Here is a 7572-nt window from a genome sequence, read left to right on the forward strand (position 1 = left end):
CAATTTGGTCCTAATTCATCAATTTTTCTTGGCTTCTAGATCATTCCGCCCTTAAAATATTTGCACCATTAGTCCTTCAAATTTTTTATATTTACACTTTAACCCCTTAAATTTTGAGTATTTACTCTTGTGCAATAAGACTTTTCTCATCTTTGCAATTTAGTCCTTTCTTGAATTAATATATCATAATATACTTCCCAATATTGACATAACTCAAAAATTCCCTTTTTGTCACTTTATTTCCTTATTTTATTATATCACGGATAATATTTTACTGTAAAAATTTTTGGGGTATTACATTACCGAATATCTTCAGCTTAATCATCAAGCATTCATATTTAAAGCTAGATCATATCTTTATAAAATACCACAATTCAGATGCGCAGAATAACATGTTTGCCTGAAACATTTCAATTCAACTCCATACCCAACAAGCATTACATTGAGACTAGTCATATATATATATATATATATGTCATGATACATATCATTCTCTTTCTGTTTTCTTATAAACACATATCATTTATTTCATTATATCAATATTTCATATACCATAGTTTCCATGTATTCCACATATATTTATTTTCCTCCTCCTCCTCTCCATTCCACATCCTTAATGTATATAGCATTCTTGTAAGTACGACTTCACAATTTACTAATAAATGCTCACATCAAACTGTCTACACGAGTCATAGTCACTTACTTATTTATAATTCGAGCTACAGAGCTCCAAATTAAGATCTGCAAATTTCTCCTGAAACTAGACTCACATATATTTCCACCATAAAATTTTCATAATTTTTGGTTTGGCCAATTAGTACAGTTTATTCATTAAATCTTCCCCTGTTTCACTTTCTGACAGTTCTGACCTCTCTTCACTAAAAATTAATTATCTCACAGTACAGAACTCGGATAATGTTCTTGTTGATTTATCTTGAAAATAGATTCATTAGGGATGTTAAAAATATAAGTTTAAGCCTTTAATTATTTTTATCCAAAATTTTGTGATTTTCCAAAGTCAGAACAGGGGATCAAGTAATCATTCTGAACCAGTCTCACAAAAACATAAATATCTCAAAATATAGAACTCCTTGTCTTGCTCTGTTTCTTTTATATGAAAATAGACTAATTAAGTTTTAATTTTATATCTCATTCAGTCTCTGATTCAATTTCTACTATTTTTGGTGATTTTTAAAAATCACATCACTGCTACTGTCCAAAACAATTTTATTGCTAATTCACTCTTTCACACTTTCTTTGTATTAACCTCATTTTAACATACATATCACAAATCATTTTCACCACATTTCATACATCACAAGTATAGGCCCATGATTACAAGGTCACCATAAAATCATCCTCATGTATAACTTACTTGTTTATAACCTCACCACATCCTGGTCACTTAATGAACACATCATTCACATAATCAAGTTCCTGCACTTATTCATCACAAAACTCACAAAGCAATACATAGAGAGTCTCCCGTTGAACACTTCGGAGCAATCCTCGATACTTGGTGGTTTCAGCACAGAGCTCCACCCATCATATAGTTCGGCTCTCTTGTACACATGGTGAACACTCAGTACCACCCATGTGACCTAGCCAGTTTATCTCGTAGCTCTCTTGTCTACATAGTGTCCTTCACCTAGAACCACGCATGCGACCTAGCTACATATATCCCGTAGCTCTCTTGTCTACATGATGTACACATAGTATCACCCATGCTACCTAGCTACATCATAATGTCTTGTAGCTCTCTTGTACACATGATGTGCACTCAGCACCATACATGTGACCTAGCTACATACTATTTGTATCATCCAATCTTTCCGAAGGTTCAACCGGGATTTCTCTCTCTTTTCCAACAATTTCACCAATCAAGTAATTATCCACAAACATATTTCCAATATTATTATAAAATATCATAATACAAGTAAAATTGATGTATTACTTACATATAAACTTACATCTCATTTAATATCAAGGTAATAACATTAAATTACACATTGTCTTATTAAAAATCATATGAACTTACAATTTCTCATAATATCCATAATCATAGAAATCACATTTATGTATGATAATTCAATGCACTTCATGTACCATAGACATATTTTTAAATCAATTCATAAACTGGACACCATAAACATTTAATTTAACATAATTCAATTAATTCACTAAATTTAACTTTCAAATATAAATTACAGCATTATTGCTGTATTATTATCACACCAACTTACATACTTTCAATACCTCGGCAATCATAGTAAATATATCAATTTTACATTGAAACATGCATAAATTAATGCTTATTATACATATGAACTTACCTCGATACTACAACGGCCATTTTACCAACTTTCCCAATTTTCAATTTTTCTCTCATTCTAGGTTCAAATCTCGTTTTTCGAGATCTAAAACATCATATTTTACTTATTTAATTAATGTACTATTCAAAACAATCCTTAACTCAAACTTTGGAAAAATTACAATTTTTCCCCTAAACTTTTGCATATTTACACTTTTGCCCCTAGGCTCGGGAATCTTATTCTTATGTTTTATGACATGCTGATCACTTTTCCCTTCTATGGAAACATCAAATTCTCACTCTAACATATACTTATGACTACTAGGTATTTTTACCGATTAAGCCCTTTTACTCGTTTTCACTCAAAACCGAGTAGCACAAGTTGTCTAACAGAATTTAAAACCTCATATTCTATTATAAAACATCAAAATAAACACATTTAACCTATGGGTATTTTTCCAAATATGAACCCTAGCTTAAATTATTGCTAGAATAAGCTTAATCAAATTACCGGGATTCCAAAAACGTAAAGAACTTGAAAAACGGGGTTAGAACGGACTTACTATTGAGCTTGGAAAGCTTGAAAACCCTAGCCATGGCTTCCCCCATGCTAATTTCGGCCTCCATGAGAAAGATGAGTCAATTTTGGCTTTATTTTCCCTTTTTATTTCTTTTAATTACCAAATGACCAAAATGCCCTTCCTTACTAAACTTTCAAAAATTCCATCCATGTCCAATTTTTTTCCATAACTTATAAATTGGTCAAATTTCTATTTAAGACCTAATAATTAATATTTCAAAGCAATTTCATAATAGAAACTTCTAGAATGCAAGTTTTGCAACTTATTCAATTTAGTCCCTAACTTCAAATTGAGCACTTTATGCATAGAATTTCTTCACGAAATTTTCAAAAAATCATGAAATCATATCATAGACCTCAAAATAATCATAAAATAATTATTTCTATCTCAGATTTTGTGGTCCCGAAACCTCTATTCCAACTAGACCCAATTTTGGGCTATTACACAAGAACTCCTCAAATTTCCTTCAAAAGATTTGTCTTTCAATCAAGTCCAACAATTCATTGGGATTGTTAATTATCTTAGAGATTTTATCCCTAAAGTTTCTAAGTATATTAACCCCCTGCAAAAGATGCTTAAAAAAGACCCTCCTCCATGATCTTCTTCCCAGACAAAAGCTCTTCAAAGATTGAAAGAAATCACTCAGGATTTGCCTCCACTTCAAATCCCCTTAGATGGAGAAAGAATTCTGCAAACAGATGCCAGTGAAAATATTAGGGAGCAATCTTGCTTGAAAAAAGAAATGGCAAAAGACAACTCTGTGGATGCAAGAGTGGAAGATTTTCAGAAGCAGAAATTCATTACCACTCCACATTCAAAGAGATCCTTGCAGTCAAGAAAGGTATGGAAAAATTCAAATTCCATCTTTTGGGTTATCATTTTCTGGTAGAAATGGATATGTCTTCATTTCCACAAATACTCAAGTTTAAACAGAAAATTGTCCCTCATCCACAACTCTTAAGATGGGCAGAATGGTTTTCTGAATTTAGTTTTGATGTCAGACATATACCAGGAAAGCAAAATGTTCTTGCTAATTTAATTTCCAGACCCAAAGAAAATCCAGAAGTTTTCGCCTACAAAAGAATTTTTTGGCCTAGACCCATCATGATGTATAGACCCTATTCCTCATCATCTACCTCTCCTACCCCTTACACTGTCACTCCTAATCTCCACCCTGAATATCTTCCGGAAGTTTTTACTCTCGTAGAAAAGAACTGTTTTCATCAGAAAGCTAGAGACATGATGTTCGAATATCAGATTCAAGTTTTCAAGAATTTTGGGGGACTTATTCTTAAACCTTGGGGTATTCATCCAGATTATCCTTTCATACACCCAATAAGGTTTAAATTTGTTGAACAACCAAATGAATTAAAATGGTTTTTATGGTACTTTACCCATCTGTACCATATTGCCATACAGTTCGACACCCCTGATCTCCTTTATTACTTGAAAAAAGCCATCAGAGGAAACATTGAACCAGAACAACAAAATTTCTTTACTTTCCTTAGTTGGTTCCATCCTCTCCCATAATGACTTCAAATTATTGAGCAACATTGTAATCAGGCAAGAGGTAATTATGGAAGTTATATGATTATAATCTTCTATAAACCTCAATAATTTGTCAAATGTGGAAAAACAACCCAGCTCAATTCCTTCCCTACCTCCTGGATTCATAAATCTCTTGAAAATGAAGTCTTTAAAGATGATATTCAATATAGAGAATTACAAAAGTTTCTCTGTCAGCTCAATAGGATTATTCCATTTGAGATATGGCCACCTCCAGATATTGATGCACCATGGGACACCTGGCCAAGGACATACACACCTTATCATGAAGCAGTCCTAAAAGCCCTCCGTGAATATCATGAAGGAATTCTTGACCCTACAGAATGGTCTCAAGATTACCCATGGCAGTATAGTCAAATCAGTCTTGCCAAGATAGAATTGTACGATGAAAAAGAAAAAGGAAAAGACGAAGAAATGACCTGCTGCAGTGAAGATTCCATGGATAGTGCTCAGCTTCCCCATTCAAATGCAAACAGCTGAAAATCACTTGTCGGGAATCTTGCTTTAAATAATTTTGCTTTATGTCAAATAATGTCTAATATCAGCCCTGCTTTTACTTTATGTACTATTTACTTTATGCTTTAATGTCTGATGCTTATCCAGAGTATTGTTTACTATTTTGTTGTATTATATCTCCTTCAGCTATAAAAGGAGGATGTATTCCCATTGTAAAAACCACGAAGAAGCTTTAAAAAATAAAATCCTAGTGTGTTCTCTCTATTTATGGCTTTCTAAAGATCTTCCCTTTTCTCTAAATCATCTTCTTCTTAGAAAACTTCAGATGAGTTTACAAAGAATTTACAATATAGTATGCTCTGTGCTTGCCATATAATGGATCCTGCACACCAGAAATATTGAAATTCTGATAAAAAATACTTATATTGATGTGGATAGCATATGTCTCTTGAATTAAGGTTTTGTTGCTAAAAGGTAGTGCCTGTTGAATAACCCGTGTGGATAAAGGGTTTAAGTTTTGGCATAGCATACCTACAACAATTCCTTCTTTCTTGCAATCCCTGTGTTTATCCACACCCGTACATATTATAATATAATATATATATACATGTCATAAATGTCCATTTATAATTTAGTATTAATTCTTACTTTTATCACTTATTTGATTTAGTCCCTTTATTTTAATTAAACACTCTTTCTTCAAAATTGCATAACCAAAAATTTAATTCACTTCTAATATAACTATGTAAATATTTAATAAAATATTTACGAGTCCGATTTAGAGAAACGAGGTCTCGTCGACTTTAAAACCGATACACTTGTACAAGTATAACTTTCTAATAAAATAAAAAAAATTATTAGATCAACCTCAATATAATACTATAATATCTTCGTAACTATAAATAAACAATATTCACTAATTCTATCTTCAGGAAACAACATTCCAAAACCACCGTTTTTGACTCCATTGACTTTTGGATCGTTACACCGTGAACTAAATGATGAAGTGAATAGTAGTTGCTTACTCCTACAAGTATAGGCATGGATATACTTCTTGTGGTTAGCACTCATCCCTTCTAGTCGTGGGAGTTCTCTCTAATTAGAAGGTAAAATATCACTTTATACAACATCTTAAAATGTGTTTTAGTATCAGTACTTAAGATCACCTATTACATTGATTAATGAAACATATTTAAGGGATGTTTGGATACGTGTTATATGAGGAACTTCAAATAGATGCATCAAGAAATCAATTGACAAGTCAATGAAGAGGTATGTTGGTGTTGTATTTGTATTCAATAAACTTCAATGTTTCTATTAATGAATATAATTGTATTTGGATATTTCTACAGTTCCGGTGGATATCATACCTGGACAACTTGGTGTTTGTCACAATACTGGAGATTGTTTACAAGTATGTGTTATTCAGGTCATGAGTACTCCTCATCTATTTTTACAAAATTACATTGTGGAGTGGTAATACCTAATTGGGTGAATCACCAGTTCAATTTTGTCCAAGAAATTTCGGTGGATTTGTAGAACATCGAGCGGTTTTGGATTGATAAATTTGAGGGGATAGGATCGATATTGGCTCTCGTCCTAAAAGAGGTTCTGCTATTCGCCTAGGGAAAAAAAGGCATAGCAAAATTTTTAACGTTGACTAAAATTTCCAACACTTTAATTAGAAATTTTGATAAACATTTTTTCTAACGCAAGATAGAATTTTCCACCCGCCAATGGCAACATTGTTAGTGAGTTCCATACTTCCTCATCCATTTACTAAGATATAAAATATGAAAATATTATATAATATATATATATCCATACTATATATTAATATTTTAACGAAATTGGTGTCACGAATCAATCAGGCACTGAGTTAATTTAGAAATGATAAAAGGGTTTGTTTGGATAGCACAACATAATTGAATGGAAGTGTAATAACTAAGGTAGTAATTATATTCTCTTGTAGTTACAAAGAATTGTAATTCCCTAAATGTGTTTGGCTAATAAAGTGTAATTACATCGTAATTCTTTATGTAATATTTGATAGTATAAATTGTAATCACACAATTACATATTTATATTTTTTAAAAATATTAATTAATATAAAAAATTACTTGCTTGATAAAAATAAATTTCTAAACAAATAAAAAATCATATGTATTATGTTAGTCTAAAAAAGTAGCTGATAATACAATTACTAATAAAAATAACAAAAAATATACATCATATGCAATTTTATCTAATTGTTCTAGTGCATATTTGTTGGGTTATTCCCTTTTTAATATTTAACATATATTCCTTATCATTATTTATTGGTCCTTGACCGAGTTCATCATCATTTGAATTTAAATGTACATCATTAATATTATCAAGATATTTTTCTTCCATGTATTTTTTGAAGTATGGATCATTTCAATTCCACCTATGATTCAAGTTATGAAATATGCAACGTGCTAGTACAATCTAACCTTATTTTTTACACTATATTAAGATAACGTTGTTAATATGGAAAATATTTTTTATAAAATAAAGAATGTCTTCTCAACCACATTTTAAAGGCTTGAAGGTCTAAAATTAAAGAGTTTGTAAGCTATTTATGGTGTTTGTGTCTAGCACTATTCTCTCAAATGGTATCATACCCCCATGATATGG

This window comes from Gossypium hirsutum, chromosome A11 (assembly GCF_007990345.1).
Source record: "Gossypium hirsutum isolate 1008001.06 chromosome A11, Gossypium_hirsutum_v2.1, whole genome shotgun sequence".
Classification (NCBI taxonomy): Eukaryota; Viridiplantae; Streptophyta; class Magnoliopsida; order Malvales; family Malvaceae; genus Gossypium; species Gossypium hirsutum.